This window comes from Euprymna scolopes, chromosome 4, assembly GCF_053919585.1.
Source record: "Euprymna scolopes isolate OS-2025 chromosome 4, ASM5391958v1, whole genome shotgun sequence".
NCBI classification, from domain to species: Eukaryota; Metazoa; Mollusca; class Cephalopoda; order Sepiida; family Sepiolidae; genus Euprymna; species Euprymna scolopes.
The window spans coordinates 94,356,782-94,374,700 of NC_136485.1; the positions used below are offsets into that span (position 1 = coordinate 94,356,782).

Consider the following 17,919-nt stretch of genomic DNA (forward strand, 5'->3'; position numbering starts at 1 on the left):
AAAACGATCACGAGTTCACAATAGCCTAGCTGTCGCTACAACCCAAATGAGGATGCTCAGTTCTGTGTAACACACAATAGGCCCATGACAGACTGCGACATCATCCAGCCTCTGGAATGCACAGCCATACTGCTAAACACGATACACACACACCGCAAAACTCACCCACATCCCCAAACTTAGACTACCCAGAGACACAGGACACTTTCGTCATCGAGAGCGATGACAACATCGACACATACGAACCTGAAAAAAAAAAGGCTGCATAGAACAGAAACATGGCATGGGCTCAATGCCATAGAATATATATAGAAATGCGAAAAACTTTTTTTCTTCAAAGGCAGATCTCTTCTCTTTTTTCTCCTTTCTTGTTATATATATATATATAATACATATATATTATTAGTTATATATACACTATATATACTGGATTTTGAATCTAAATTCCAATAGTAAATATATATATATAAACATTTATACACATATTTGTTTTTAATCTGCATGCTGCCTGCCTGTGAGTGTTTATACTTTTTCTAAGCTCCGCATGAAAACCTGCCTGTGGAAAAAGAAATTTTTTTTTCACGACCTGTCTGTCATTGATGTAGTTTTTTCAAAGGTTACACACAAGCGTACCAGGGAAACATTCATCTCTATCAAAGGTAAGGTAAATCTTTCGTAGAAGTTGTCTGTATCTTATTTTATTTATAAACTATCAAGGAGGAAAGTAAAGACTGACTCTTTCAAACGTTTCTTATGAGAAAGAGTCTGTCTTTACAATTTACAATTACAAAATCCTGGTGAAAGAAGTTGATGTAATCAGCAGGTCTTGAGCATAGTCTCTACAAGTTTAGAGACAGTGTGGGTGAAGACACTGGAAAGTTGTGGTATGACAAAATTTGTCTAGGGTCGGGTAATTGAGACAATCAGTTCACAGATTTTCCTAGTAGATGGGATGCACAGACACATATAAAACCTGTTACAGTGTCCTTTCATTAGAAGATTCTGACAGTTGAACATCTTTACAATTACTTCTGACTTCTATAAACTTTTGTCTGTTTGAACTGGACTTATGTCGGTTCAATTTGTGGTATGCAATGGCAGCTACACAAGTAGAAGTAAACCAATAGAGAGAGTGGAGCTAATGTGCTAATAATAACATTATATTATTAAAACTGTTTTGATGCAAGAGGCGTTTTCAAGGAAAGCAATATCAGCTTACATTGACAACGTATACGTCAGTGAGGACATGTCGACAGAGATAGTTTGAATGAAACTAGAATCATTCAGTTTCATAACCAAGGACCCTAAGTGCTTCAAGGATAGGGCACTTGAGGTCTGGGAAGAGTGTAACATTTTATGATGAGGGAGCCCAGTTCCAGAGTTACCTAGTGTGTTAACACAACACACTCCATTTTCTATTTACAGTAAATTAGTGGGACATTTACCTGTCTGCATGTGATTTCAAGCAGCGACTGTTGTACTAAAAAGACAAGTGACTGTGGTAACAAAAGGATAGAACAACTTGATGACAATTCTCTCATGCAAATGATGGTTGAAACATTTACTAGAGTGTGTAGGAACAAGCCTGGACACAAATTGATTGCATGGATTGATGCAAGTTCTTTGGCAACAAGTGTGGTGTTGAAATGATTTAGTACTGTTTTAGATGTGTGCTAACTTCAAATGAGGCCCAGCACATAACTTTGACAGAACCTGATTATGTACTACAATGGTAAGCCACAGTCGTGCATAGCCACACTCACTCATTTTGCGTTTGCCACTAATTGACTGATACTGACTGTGTATGAAGGAGACTTGCGATCGTAAAGTATCTAATTGATGAATAGCTTGCAGGTTGACTTGAGTACCAAAAAGGTGGATTGATATAGTAAGACAGAAATCTCATTCTCTGCAGGTCAGATGATCAGTCTTAACAAATCAATTGATCGGATTCATATGATACATTGGAAAACGGAACATCCCAGAATTTGTCAAACTACATATATTATGACGGCATCTATCAAAACAGCTATATGATCACGTGAAAAGTGTGAACAAGCTGATCTAGCACCATCCCGGTGGCAAAAAGGAAAAATTGAATTTAGATAGCAGCTGGTTTCGGTTTGGCATGGGTATAACACATTCCATAACATTGACACATTTCACAATATGGTGCCTGTTAACACAGCAGGAGACACCAAGTATTATATGTCAAGAGCAGTCTTTTCTTAACATGACCCTCCACTTAAAATCTTAACTGATAATGCCTAGATATTTCAATGTCAAGAATTTCAGAAATTTGGAGTGAATGGGGAGTTAGAATGTGCCGCCAATGCCTCCCCACCCCGAGAGGTAATGGTGTAGCAGAGCAATGTCATCACAAAGAATTGCAGTTAGGATGCAGTCTTCAATTCAAATATATATGGTATAATGTGACACTCAAAGATGATACAACACCATCAACTGCGCTAGCCATGAACAGAAGATGAAAGGAATAGATCTCACCAATTAGAGCTATTAACACTCTGTATAAAGTGAGAAACCATGTCTGGGTACACCTCCTCCAAACGCTAGGTGCACTACCAGATTTAGCAATGATGGAAAAATAGATAAAATAAATCCTCATATCGTTGGTTGATGGCATCCCATGTCATGTAAAATATCTGATAAAAATAGTGTACCATTCAAGGATAACCTATTGCTTTTTGGAATAAGATCAGAAATCAGAAGAGAGGATGATAGAATCAGAAAAAAACGATAATAAAATTGGCAGATAACAATATCAATGATAAGAAACATGGAAATGATCACAATCTCCCTGCAATTTGCGTGATAGTGATAGCAGGGGAAGGTAACAGAAGAAACAACTCACAAAAGTGGCAGTGCACCTGTTTGGCATATCGGGTACTGTTATTGCAGAAAGAAAGGGGCAAAGAACTTGTATTTGTAACTGGATGTTTTTTATAAGTGGCATTCATTTGCATATAAGGTAAATATAAGCTGCTTTAAGAGGGACTAATTGCAGAGGACAGGCAGTTTGACGGCTGAGAGAAAACAGATTTGTTGGTGTAAATTGCGGTGTTGAAGAGAAGTTCCGTCATCATGTTCCCATCATATATGAACTATTCTCTCTTCCCTATTGACAGCACACTTTTTAACCCTTTTGTTTTCATTCATGCTCATGGATGTATTTGCTTATAACCCTTCTTTTTTATTCTTCCTTCCATGTTAACGGTACAATAAAGTTGTTTTAAATGTTCGAATGAGACTTTGCTTCCATTCTACAATGTGCCATAATATATGGATGTGTTAAAGTTCTGTGCCATAATATATGGATGTGTTAAAGTTCTGTGCCATAATATATGGATGTGTTAAAGTTCTGTGCCATAATATATGGATGTGTTAAAGTTCTGTGCCATAATATATGGATGTGTTAAAGTTCTGTGCCATAATATATGGATGTGTTAAAGTTCTGTGCCATAATATATGGATGTGTTAAAGTTCTGTGCCATAATATATGGATGTGTTAAAGTTCTGTGCCATAATATATGGATGTGTTAAAGTTCTGTGCCATAATATATGGATGTGTTAAAGTTCTGTGCCATAATATATGGATGTGTTAAAGTTCTGTGCCATAATATATGGATGTGTTAAAGTTCTGTGCCATAATATATGGATGTGTTAAAGTTCTGTGCCATAATATATGGATGTGTTAAAGTTCTGTGCCATAATATATGGATGTGTTAAAGTTCTGTGCCATAATATATGGATGTGTTAAAGTTCTGTGCCATAATATATGGATGTGTTAAAGTTCTGTGCCATAATATATGGATGTGTTAAAGTTCTGTGCCATAATATATGGATGTGTTAAAGTTCTGTGCCATAATATATGGATGTGTTAAAGTTCTGTGCCATAATATATGGATGTGTTAAAGTTCTGTGCCATAATATATGGATGTGTTAAAGTTCTGTGCCATAATATATGGATGTGTTAAAGTTCTGTGCCATAATATATGGATGTGTTAAAGTTCTGTGCCATAATATATGGATGTGTTAAAGTTCTGTGCCATAATATATGGATGTGTTAAAGTTCTGTGCCATAATATATGGATGTGTTAAAGTTCTGTGCCATAATATATGGATGTGTTAAAGTTCTGTGCCATAATATATGGATGTGTTAAAGTTCTGTGCCATAATATATGGATGTGTTAAAGTTCTGTGCCATAATATATGGATGTGTTAAAGTTCTGTGCCATAATATATGGATGTGTTAAAGTTCTGTGCCATAATATATGGATGTGTTAAAGTTCTGTGCCATAATATATGGATGTGTTAAAGTTGGGAATATCAGTTTTCTACCAGATTTGATCTGTTTTGAGCATTGACACATTTTAATAAATATTAAAATTGCTTTAAATGAATTATTTTGATATAACTCACTAAAAGACTTTACTTCATTTCCTTCTCCATTCCAATTTTATATCGACTAGTTTTATATATAGTCACATGAGGAGTATGCATGTATATTAGCACTGGACAAAATGGAGATGGGTTGTGTAGGGGATTTTGAATGGCGGTTGTCACCAATTTGTAGACGAACGTCGGGTTTCCAATTGTTGGGGATTTGCATAAATCCCTTGACACAAATAAATAAAAAGAAATACACTACCAAATAATGTAAAATAAACTTTTGTTTACTTTCGTTAAAAGAAAAGAAATTATTGTTTAGTGTGCGCCAAGGTGGCAGTCTGTATGAAAGAAGGAAGGGAGGAAGAAGGTGAAGATTTGAGAGCGTGAGAGAAATAGTCCTACTATGTGTTGTGGCGAAGTGAGAGAGAGAGAGAGAGAGAGAGAGAGTCAAGCAATGTTCTTTGATGTGCGAGAAAAGCTGTCATTTTAGCTACTGAATTTCACTCGGTGAGCTTGCTGTTGGTGTCGGTTATCCCTTTCTCTGTGAAGTTCTCTGTGCGTTTTATATTTCTTTAGCGGCTCCCAGAGGCTTGCAAAAATAAGATTTTTAAATTAAGCTTGATTGGTCCAAAAATTCATATTTTTGACAAAAAAAAAAAAAAAAAAAAAAAAGTGCTTTCAGCTACGCCGGCCATTTCTCAAACGTCCTGATTTTTGACCAAATAGGTTCGGTGTGGGTGGATGCTGTAATTCTCGGCAAATGAATTTATAAATTTTAATGTGGTGTGTGTCTTAGAAAAATAAAATAAGAAAGAGCACAGTTGTAAGATTTGTTTTGATGAAGTCTCTCTTTAAAAATTTACCAAAAATCAGGTAATTATCTGGTCAATATGAAATTTTCACCGCTTGTTCAGTGAAGGACGAACTATATAAAAATGTAATTATTTTTTTCATATTCTCTCTCTCTCTCTCTCTCTCTCTCTCTCTCTCTCTCTCTCTCTCTCTCTCTAGTCTTGGAAGTTTTTTTAACCTTTAAAACTATATATAAAAGAACTTATTTAATTTTTATATTTTTTATCATTCGTTGGAAAACTATTTAGTCAGTAAGTCATTTAATCACCTGCAATCACTGTATTATATTACTTTAACGAACACCACTCAGGGATAAGGTTAAGTGTTGGGTAGATAGCGAAACAAAAATCAGTCGTGGTGGAACTTGGGTAGAGCCATACTATATATGTGGGCTACTCAGGATATATTTATTTACATCAGACTTGAATTAAATTAATTTTCAATTCATGAAACATTCTGAATGTCTTTAAAATAGTTTAAAAAGTATGCGCTTACATTTTTATCTTGGAAAATTTACACCGTCTTTTGTGTGTCTTTCAGTAGCTGAGAAACATGACAACTAAATTGTCAAGCGATATGAAAACTACCAATTAGTAAAAATAATTTCTTAAAAATAATTTCTATCAGTAGTCTGAGATTTATTGCCTTATATCTCTCCCCCTCCCCTCCCGTACAGGCACATAAACTGAAACCAAAAAAGAAATGTCACCAAAAAGTATTTTTGCGTAGAGGTGTGAAAACTTTTGAATTCATTAATTCCTTTAATGTCCATTTTACTTGACTCCAACACTTTGAAATTGTTAGAAGATTTTTTCACACTTCTTTATCTTTGATTTGCTGCTGGCTAGGAGACCCCCCCCCGCCGGAGATATATATATATATATATATATATATATATATATATATATATATATATATATATATATATATATATATAATCCTTTCTTTCTAATTTTTTTCTCACAGTTAAAAAATGAAATGAATCTCATCAAATGATTTCAAAAGTACAGGGTTTAGAGTTTTCAATAAAAATCGGCAAAAAGATTTTTCAATGACTAATGAATTTTTTTAAGAGTTTGTAATATTCTAAAAAAAAAAGATTTTTTTTTAAACTAAAACTTAAAAATTGCATAATATATAAGAAATAAATTCTATTTCCGACTATTTTCTCACCTTAGCCTGGCTGAAAAATTTGAAGGGGGGGGGGGAATTTTGTCACTCCTCTATGGTTGTCACCCGCGGCAGACCGCCCCCCCCCCCTTAGCTATGCTAGTGGTCCTAATGTTAATTTAAGGGATCATCAGTTGTTTACCATGAAGCACTGTTTCGGGGATTTAAAAACAAAACAGTATGTTAAATTATGCCCCTCCTAGCAGTGTTGATCAAACACCACTTCCTTTAACCATGAAAACAAAAAATGTTCCAGATATTGGATCTAGTTACCTATTCTTCATTAATTTGGCTAACCTATTTATGTTATAAAAAAAATGTCTTCCTTACATGTAAGATTCGTCTCGTCTCCAAATTCTAAATGGATGTATTTTTTGATCTACCAGGGTTGTATTTATAAGATTAGGATTAATCCATTATACTACTTATCACCCTCTACTATTATTAGTACTTTATATATTTACATTCTTATTGTAGAGGCCAGAAAGGAGTTACCTCCCTTTCGCTCAGACTTTGCATAAGTGGAGTTATCCCCCTTATAAAAGGAGGCGAATCGCCATTATGTGTTTACATTCGTTCACGGCGACACGCTGTCGAATTGGAAAACCAGCTTGCTTAACGCAAACCTTACATGGCGCTACGAACATATTGTCACTTTAAAACGTGAAATACTTATATCGCAGCAGTGAACTAAAGATATCGTTACACTATGGAACAAGAAAACGTTCTCTTATTACGTCAACTAGTCGAGTTACAAAAAGAAAACATCGAATTACGGAAGGACATCTTACACGGACGAGCGAACACGCCACAAACAAAAAGAATGCAGCGACCTTCTATAGGTCTGGACTCAACAGATAGCGAATGGGCACTCTTTTTAGACACCTGGTCACGGTACAAGGAGATGTGCAGACTCGAAAATCCAGCTGCAATTCGAAACGAACTGCGAGAAGCATGCACACCGGAAACGAACAGGTTACTGTTTGAGCTCGTTGGACCAGAACGACTCAACAATGCGGCAGAGGAATACCTTCTTCGTCAAATACGACTGGTGGCCTTTCGAGGCTTACACAAGGAAGTCCACCGACAAACGTTTCACTCCATGAAGCAAAATGAGGGTGAGTCAGTGACTCATTTTTTATCGAGGTTACGTGGCCAGGCGAAATTTTGTGAATTTCGTATTCAGTGTCCGAACGAACCCACTTGCCGGCAGCAGGTTAATTACTCAGACGATATGGTTGCCGGGCAAATGATGGCAGGGTTAAGAAATATCGAACACCAGAGAAGGGTACTGGCAGAGGCAGCTACACTTCCTACCTTGGATTTAAAGTTTTCGCAGTTGGTTTGCCTGTAGGCAACAGACGAGGCAACTCCACACTTTTCCGATACCACACAACCTCTCGCGATGTCTGGGGTACAAAGGTCGAATCAAGTACAACAAATGCATGAGGCAAAGGCCCTGTCGACCCCACGGGACAGAAAACCTTGCAATGGTTATGGAAAACATCACACCGAGGTGGATCGATGAACCGGAAAGATTGCCCAGCAGTGGGACTCAAGTGCCACTTTTGTGGAATAGTAGGGCACATTAAAAAGGTGTGCCGGAAAATTAATAGATCCAAAACGGAGGCTATAAAAAGCGGGGAGTCGTTCATGTTTTGCACCACGGATAAAGCCCTTACTCACAGACACAATGAGAGACAACCGGCAAACATTCCTCACCTTGAGTGGAATGGGAAACAGTTCCAGGTGGGCGCCCCAGAACCGCCCCCCTCAGTTACAGCAGAGTAATGAACAAGTGTCATGCGACCTTTGGAAGGGTGCCAAAGAAGCCGATGAAAGTGAGCACCCACGCCATCCAAGCCTTCGTGGACACAGGAGCCCAAGGACTCCTCGGGTACCCAAATGGGTACTTGGTTCCAACTACCCATCGGATAAGGGGTATAACAAATAGCCAGTTACACATCAAGGGGGTCCTGTTTTTACATATTAAGGTGGGATCAAGAGAAACATGACAGGCAGTGTATGTGTCTGACAACACATCCGGGCTCTACTTATCACAAACGGCACTTAAGGAGCTGAAATTATTACAATCCAATTTTCCTACATCATTATCGCAAAGCAGCTCAGCGGAAACAGAAGAGACAGCCCCTTCCGGGTATCCGCACAGAGCACCGGCTCCGAAGAAACCAGCAGCAATCCCATTGGAGCCAACCGACATTAACAGAGAAAAATTGGAGCAATGGCTAAAGGAACATTTCAAGGTCAGCGCATTCAATACCTGTCCACACCAACCACTCCAAGTAATGAAGGGTAAACCCTTAGAAATAAAATTCCTTCCAGATGCGACACCGACGGCAATCCACACACCAATACCTGTCCCCCATCATTGGAAGGAAAAGGTGAAACAAGATATAGACCGTGACGTGGCACTGGGGATAATCGAACCCGTACCGGTAGGCACACCAACTACTTGGTGCTCGAGAATGGTAGTCACACCAAAAAAGGATGGATCCCCAAGGCGGACGGTGGACTTACAAAAGTTGAACGAGGCGACCATGAGGGAGACGCACCACACTTCGTCCCTATTCAATCAGGTCTCGGTAATACCTGCACATACCAGGAAGACTGTACTCGATGTGTGGAATGGTTACCACAGTTTACCGCTGTCTCCAGCTGCCCAAAACGCCACCACGTTCATCACTGAATGGGGTCGATACAGGTACTGTCGAGCCCCTCAAGGATTCCATGGATCAGGAGATGGCTACACCCGTCGATCTGATGATATCACCATGGACATAGCTCGAAAAACTCGGTGTATAGATGACAGTCTCCTGTGGGACAACTCAATGGAATCCTCATTCTGGCACACAATTGAATATATAAACCACTGCGCCGATAGAGGGATTGTGTTTAACCCAGACAAGTTTCACTTTGCTGACATGGAAGTGGAGTTCGCAGGGTTTCAAGTAACAGCGAACAGGGTCAAACCCACAAGAAGAATGACTGAAGCCATCCTGAGCTTCCCCACCCCGACAAATATTATTGGGGTTAGGTCCTGGTTCGGACTCGTAAACCAAGTCTCCTATGCATTCTCACAAGCGGAAGTTATGGCCCCATTCCGAGAGTTGCTGAAAACAAAGGACAGGAAATTTTATTGGGATGAGACATTGGAACAGGTATTCCAAGAGTCGAAAAAAATAATAGTGGAAAGAATTGAAAAAGGCATCCAAACGTTCGAAATGAACAGAGCAACAGGACTCGCGACAGACTACAGCAAAACAGGGATATCGTATTTTCTGTTTCAAAAGCACTGTAGATGTGAGGGGGAATTAAACATGAGTTGTGGGGATGGCCATTGGAAACTCATCCTGGCGGGATCCCGTTTTACCAACGACGCGGAATCACGATATGCACCAGTGGAAGGTGAAGCCTTGGCTCTGATCTATGGGTTGGAATCATGCCGCATGTTCATACTCGGATGCCCAGACTTGGTGATTACAGTGGATCACTTACCGCTCATAAAGATATTTTCAGACCTAGCCCTGGAGAATATAAAAAAACCACGCCTGTTAAACTTTAAGGAAAAGTCACTCATGTATAAATTCCAAATAAAACATCGACCGGGAAATCTCAACTTGGCCCCTGACTGTGCATCTTGGTACCCAGCGGGCACCCCACCAAGAGACCAGGACCAATCCATTGACACCGCAGTCAAAGCCACCTTCACATCAATGTACGAGAATGATACTACGTTAAGAGCCATCACATGGGGAAGGATTGTGGTTGCGGCAGCCACAGACGAAGAATGCAGGACTTTGAAAGAACTGATTCAAAATGGCTTCCCCCAGTCACGTAACAATATCCCAACCGTAGTTCGAGTCTTCTGTCCTATGCATGAGGAGTTATATTGCCTGGAAGGAGTGATCATCAAGGGGAACAAAATCCTAATACCTCGACAACTCCGCGCAGAGGTATTGGAATCTCTTCATTCCGCTCATCAGGGTGTGAACGGAATGCTGGCGAATGCGAGACAACGACTATTCTGGCCAGGGTTGGATGCTAACATCAGGCAAACAAGAGCCCAGTGCCGCACGTGCAATGAAATCGCACCATCTCAGCCCAGGGAACCTTTGATGTCCCCAGCAGACCCGGAATTTCCATTCCAACAAGTGGTGGTTGACTTCGTCCAGATGCAGGGTAGACACTTTATGGTATATACAGACAGGTATACGGGATGGGTTGAAGTGGCCCTAATGACGTCGGGAAGAGCCAAGACGGTGTGCGATACCTTGAGGACTTGGTTCTGTACCTACGGCGTACCGGAAGAAATTTCGTCGGATTGTGGACCACCATTTGAATCCCAGGAATACGACTCCTTTTTGAGGAATTGGGGCATACGAAAACGTACCTCATCAGCGCATTATGCCCAAGGCAACGGCCACGCAGAGTTAGCCGTCAAAACTGCGAGACGTATACTGGCGGACAATACGGACAGTTATGGACGCCTGTGCCATGATCAGGCGACCCGAGCACTACTGACCCATAGGAACACGCCTGTCCAAGATCTGGACATGTCCCCAGCCATGATGCTGTATGGTCGGGTCATTAAAGACCACCTTCCTGTCCTGCGGGACAAATACCAGGTTCGAAAACAGTAGACAGAAATAGGCAAACTAAGGGAAGTGGCAATGGCCAAAAGACACATGAGGAACGAGCAGTATTACAACCAACATTGTCGCCCACTCCGGGAACTCCAGGTAGGAGATTACGTCCAGATTCAGAACCAGGACGGGAACCACCCACGTCGATGGACAAAGACGGGGAGAATCATGGAGACCCAGGGGTACCGACAGTACCAAGTCCGGGTCGATGGAAGCAATCGAGTGACATTGCGCAACCGTCGGTTTCTCCGCAGAATACACCCGGTAGTGGATGGCCCTCGTAACATCAGACAAGAAATCCCGAACCCACCTATAAATGTGGAGACCCCACAGGCACAACCTCCGGAGGAGGCAATGGAGGTGGAACAACATGCCGACACGGAATCCCCAAGCGAGCATGAGGAAGAAATGGAAGTGGAAGATACCATGGGAGGAGATACCCAAAAATACAGTCCTCCTCCGTTAAGGGAAACGTCAAGTCGGAGGACGAGAGCCCCAAGGGGTTTGTCGCCACAAATGCGGGGGAAATCGCATGAATATTTCTCCACATAAAAGATGACCACAACAACTTGCTTTTGTGGTCACGAGGGGGAGGGGCATGTAGAGGCCAGAAAGGAGTTATCTCCCTTTCGCTCAGACTTTGCATAAGTGGAGTTATCCCCCTTATAAAAGGAGGCGAATCGCCATTATGTGTTTACATTCGTTCACGGCGACACGCTGTCGGATTGGAAAACCAGCTTGCTTAACGCAAACCTTACACTTATATTCTTATTCATTTATTTATTAAAAATATATAAAAGTTAAATAAATAAATGAGTATATATATATATATATATATATATATAGATAGATAGATGATGGCAGCAAACTTGTTCTCGAGTATTGCCATTACTTAATATATCTCTAGCTCAAATAAGGCAAACATGAGCGCCACTAGCAGCACGTGCCGGACGGTCACTTCTATGAACCTTCTACAGTCCTGCACATTTGCTGATGACCAGGTCCAGGCTGTGATGCCCGGAACACCTGCCTGACCAGACCTTGGATGTTCCAGAGCCTTTATTTCCATTGACGCCTATATCTGCATCAGTCCTCATTGAGTGTCCGTTTGCCGTTTTAGGCTGCAGCCAACCTTTTTGTTATCAAGATACACACTGATGGTAAAATGTGTATTCCATTATATATCAAGTAATGCCTGGGCTTGAAGCTTTTTATAGTGAAGAAAGACTTTACATTAAGACAATCCCACTCTCTAAACAACTGCTACATTGAACCAAAAAGAAGAGCAAGTCAACATCATTGGATACGGCAACTGCCGAAGGTTTTATATCAGAGTTTTCCTTCTTCTAGAGAGGTTGCGATCACCACGGCTCATGGAGCCCTCTCCACCCATCATGCCATTTGATCCATGACTGGGACAGGTTGCTGGGCATCAGAGCATATTCCACACGCTGTTGGGTCATGGTCTGGTATGGACGTGTGTTAAAAGCACACAGATGTCTTAGCGTCATACTGTGCTTCTCCCAGACAAATGAACCCCACGTGCACATTGTGACCACTGCCACGCAGACGGGGCTTTGATGAATGGCGAGTGTCCTGCGCCGTATAACTGGACCTCCACTGCCTTGTGGGCCAAGGTTCTTTTAGCTCAAAAGTTTAGCTCAAGTTTTGACAAGCTTCTTGGCTTGAGCATTACTCCTGATCTTAAATGGAACACGTACATCAAATCTGTTGCCAAGGCCACTGGAAAAATGGTGGGATCTTTCTATCGATCCGGTAGATATCTCACTGCTGATGCTATTCTCTATCTATATAAGAGCCAGGTACGTCCAAGGATGGAGTACTGTTGCCACATCTGGGCAGGAGCTGCTAGAAAGGACTTATCCTGCCTTGATAGAGTTCAAAATAGACTTTGTAGCCTTGTAGGAGATGTCCTTTTCTCTTCCTTGCAACCTCTATCTCACAGAAGAGATGTTGCGAGTTTGTCTCTGATGTATCGTTATTTTCATGGAAAGTGTTCGACTGAGCTTCAATCTATGGTTTCCCCCTCGCCAAACTTTCACAAGAAACACTCATCTAGCTGTAAACACTATCAATAATTCTCCCCACTCTTTATCTGTGCCTAAACCTAAACGTAGATTCCATGAACAAAGCTTCTTTCTTAGAACTGCACGCCTGTGGAATTGTCTTCTGTTTTCCTGCTTTCCGGCTGACTACAATATGGTTGTCTTCAAGTCTAACGTAAATAAGTTCTTGATGAGCCGTTCCATATAAGTTATCAAATTTACCAAATTTTCATTACTAATGATTACTATATTGTCCAATTTCTACTGTACAGTCTTTAACCCTTATCCTTGAGTGGCCTCTTGGCCTTGATAATGTGGTGATGCCTATGTAAAAAAAAAAAATTAAAAAAAAAAAAAAGAACAAAGGCCAAGGGTAAGGTAACCCTGACAGAAACTTCCAGAGGAGCTTAGGCGCTGTAAGCTGCGGCACACACACACACACACACACACACACACACACACACACACACACATTTTAATATATTTTATACATTACAAACATAGTTTTGGATTTCCTTTATTGATATATTCTGGTTAATTTTATACGATTCAAAAGCATCAGGGTTAGGAACAAATACTTTATTTAACTGTTTAAATTTTTTTAGTTTTATCGCCATCTTGTTTAATCATCCTTATTATTAAGCTAGAAACATATGGATATAAAATCTATTAATTTTAAGGTAACGCAAGCTATTCTCAGAAACTCTGACATAATGGCTCCATAAAACATAAATGCAGGGCAGGTACTATCTTTGTGCGGCATACAAACTATCTGAAAGGGAAAGGAGTTTGTTTTTTATCAAATATTTTGTAAACAAAAATTCTAATTTTTATATCGAAATCCAGAAATGTACTTGTGTCCCTTTTTGTTCACACTTTAATTCTAACTCCTTTGAATATATAAGATGTTTATATTTTTCAAATTCCTCATTATCGTTTATACATATAAGGTCACCAATAAATCTTTTACAACCATGAAAATTGTATGTTTTAGATATATCATTTTTATTTGTGATGACATATATATCTTGGTAGTACTTTGCAAACAAAGATTCTATAAAAGGGGTTTTCCACATCGACTGCAGGCACGCTTGTGGCTGATGAGCCGATGCGGGACAAGCAGGTTTGGCCACCGCGGCTGCAGTCAAAAGTCACTCGAGTCTATGTAAATAAAGATATGTCCAAAATGGTGCAGGATCTAACCATGTTGGGATGCCTATAGTTTGGAGTAATATTTTTGTTTCCTATTTGAAAATAACTTTCTTTAATAAGATGACTCATAAGTATTTTTAAAATACATTTGAAAAACCATTTTTGCTGTTTTTATTTTTACACATGTAGCAGCCAACACTCGCTAGATCACAGGCAAGAACTAACTCGCACGATTCGAGATTTGAAATCCATTTCCTCCAGCCTTATCCAATCACAAACCAGTTCTCTATCACATGACCGAGTACATAAAAGGCGAAATCTGAAACCCTCTTCTTCTTTTTCTCACTGCTCTACCAGCAGCACACATTGAATCATATCCCAATATTAATTCCTCACACAATCAAGTGCCACATAAGCCTGTAATTGCCCCTCTACCTCATAGGGGAGCCTGGTCAGTCCTTCCAGGCATAGTCGGCCCTGGTCCGCTTGTGTCAATTCCAGGTCAACTGTACACAAACGGCCTCGGCTGGTCATCTTCCGATAAGTACTGGATTTAACCAGTGTCACCGAGGCTCCCGTATCGATCAGAGCTGCCACTTTCACGCCTCCCACCAGCATCTGGAATTTAAGATCTCAACTCTCTTTCAAGATATAGCGAACTTCCACTCACTTTGACTTTTTTCTTCCTCCTTGGGCAGCGGGTTCTCTCTTTGCTTCTGCATGAAGGAGTCTCCCCTTTTTCGGGAGCACTCTCTTCGCATATGGCCTGGCTCCTGACAACGCCAGCATTTCCTTTTTGGGCAGCCTCATGCCATATGACCGAACTGACCACAGGTTCAGGAACTCAGGCGCCCCCTCACCCCTTGGCTGGCCTGGCTTCCTGGTCCGTAAGGGTCATCAGGTCGTAACCCAGCTGGTCTCTTCCCTAAGCCGCTCCTGGGTAAGCGGGAGGCAATCTCCACTCTGACCGCCTGACCTTCAACTCTCTTGTCTGGTGGGACAGGGGATGGTCTTCCTTACATCTTCGCATCCGTACATCGACCAGCCATATGGCTATAATGACCCCGTCTCTCACAGATCGGGTTACTCTCAACCACCTTTCTTTCCCATCTATAGGCCAAACGAGCCATTTCTCTCCTTCTCTGAGGGGGTGTAGGGGCTCCCTGGCATTCCCTCTTTCTCTGAGGGGGAGTTTTCTTGACCCACCTCGGTTGATACTTTCAGTTAGGACTACATCTCTCCATATCATCTTCCTGTAACCGGGGGCAACGAATTCGTGCCCATACCTGCTCCCTACTCCAGGCCGATTCAACTGCTTACTGCAGTTCGACTGGACCATCCTTAATAACATTGGCTTGGATGTCTCTATCCCTTAAAGCCTCTTCCAATATAGCAGCCAATAACGTCTGCACAGGTCCACTTTCCCTCAGCTTCTCATCAGGGAAAGCTCTTCCAGCCAAACTGGATATCCGGTCGCCGAGGTCATGCTCTCTCTGCGTTGCTGTCATATTTGAATCATCTTCCTCATTGCATCAAGGGGAGTTTGCTCCCCGGAGTACTCCCCTTCTAAAGCTGCTCACAATTGCTCCCATTTCAACTGGGGGTGACTGGTTATCTGCTGACCAATAAACCTCGACGCTGACCCTGTCGTATGTTCATATGCCAATGAGATCACGTCCGGGTCAGAAAGGTCATAAACTGTCTTTTTTTTTTTTTTTAAAAGAGCATGTATCCAATCATCTAGTTCACCCGGATCCCCTCTAAACTCGAGCAATTCTAGCCTTTCCAACAGAGCTCGAGAAACTTCTGTTGACCGCCGCTGTTCCCCAGTAGCGTCTTCTTCTGACCGACCACGCCCCATGACCCAGTCAACTAAAGCCTCCCGATCTCCTAGGTCAGTAGCAGCCTTTCATTCGCTATCTAAATTCTGATCAGTGTCACCCCCCGTCGTACGAGCAATTCCCTCTTGACGTCATCAGCTGACATTCTTGCAATTCAGTTATTTATTTCATCAATATTATTGATTATCTCTCTGTGCCCCCCATGATACTCAAAACATTCAAATATACACAATATCAATTAGCTTCAACAAGAGAAACAACAAAAAGAACAAAAAATAACAATTATGCAATCGATATACTTAGATCACAAAAAGAAAGCTTTCACAATCACTTCTTATGAGTTTTATTCACTCTCTCTCTCTCTCTCTCTCTCTCTCTCTCCTTTCCTTCTTCTTCCTCCTCAGCCTTTAACTCAATATAAGCAAAAATATAAGATTCATCAACTGGATTATAATCGATTTCTTTTAGTTTAATAAAAAACAAGCTTTCGCTTCACGTCTGCCACAAAATCACCCCTTTCTCCCTTTAACTTGCTACTTGATATTACTACTATGTTTCCCCTGCAAGCACACACCTCTCTCTCTTTGTCTTAGATCACTAATGTGATTATCGGTACTAATCCTTTTACAGCTTACATAGTGACAAGCAAAAAGAACACACTTTCCTCTCCACTTTTTAAAACACACATATAATCTTCCTTTCTCTCTCTCTCTCTCTCTCTCTTTCTCTCTCTCTCTCTCTCTCTCTTCTGCTATCACGAGACTAAATTGCACAAACAACAAGCAGAGGGAAAAAATGTCAGCTTACCGTGATTCTCTGTCTTTCTCTTCTGCGTCGCGCGCTCTGCGTTCAGAGAAAAGGGAAAAGAAAAAAAAAGTTTGTCTGTATATCAGACTCTTTTCTTTCCTCTTTCTTTTTCTAAAGTTTTTCAAAACGTGTTCTTCATACGTGTGGGGTTTCTTTTTCAAACTGGCGTTTTTCTATGTTTTTTTTTTTTTTCAGTGTTCTTTTCTCTCTTAAGGTTTTTCTTTTTTTCAAATGTCTCTGAGTTTTTTTTCTTTCTTGTTTGTTGGACTTCCTTTGTTTCTTTCCCTCTTTTTTTCTTTTTGTTCAACCGTCTTCGTCTGTCTGTCTCTTTCTATTATTAAAGTCTTTTCTCTTTTGTCTGTGGTAACCAAACAGGGTCAATCTAGGTCAACGACCACCAATAATGTAGCCGAACCCCTCTGTCTGTAAGGTCACCCCACTGACCTTTAGAAGAACATTGGCTCGTGTCATCTAAAATCCCGAGAGGTGGTCACATGAAATTCCTGGTATGCTGAAAGCAAATATCGAAGCTGCATATGCCAGAAAGAAAAATAAACAATAGAAATTCTACTCTACTAAACTTAAATTCACAAATATATTACAGACTTTTTTACAATATACTGTTCAGTTCTTAGTAAGTTTTAAAAGTCACAACTCTCTCTTCTTCGCAGATGGCACTCAGACAGGTAGGAGTAGGGGGTGTGTTGGTCACGTCTTCAGGGAATGGCGAGTTTCCACACAATCTGCGCCCCTTGGAATCAAACGGGAATCTGCTTAATCTTTGAGCGGGTTAGCATTATATAGTGGGGGGGGGGGTCGGTGTGGAAAGTCTCTTAAGTCAATCAAATTACAACACGCAGGTGCGGATTGCGTGTGTGCAGCTCGACTATAGTCAAGAGTTTTTGAAATTTGGGGAAATTTGGGGACCAAAATCATATACATCATTCAGAAAGCCAT

General features: G+C 40.8%; 1 protein-coding gene across 1 annotated transcript in view; it reads right to left on the minus strand.

Moving 5' to 3' along the window:
• LOC145268864 (sorting nexin-25-like) overlaps positions 1-16,981 on the minus strand; it is a 631,480-nt gene extending 614,499 nt beyond the window's left edge. Inside the window, exon 1 of the mRNA XM_080124584.1 lies at positions 16,963-16,981. The gene's annotated coding sequence lies outside the window, so the exon portion shown is untranslated. The remainder of the gene's footprint in view (positions 1-16,962) is intronic.
• Between the last annotated feature and the right edge of the window lie 938 nt (positions 16,982-17,919).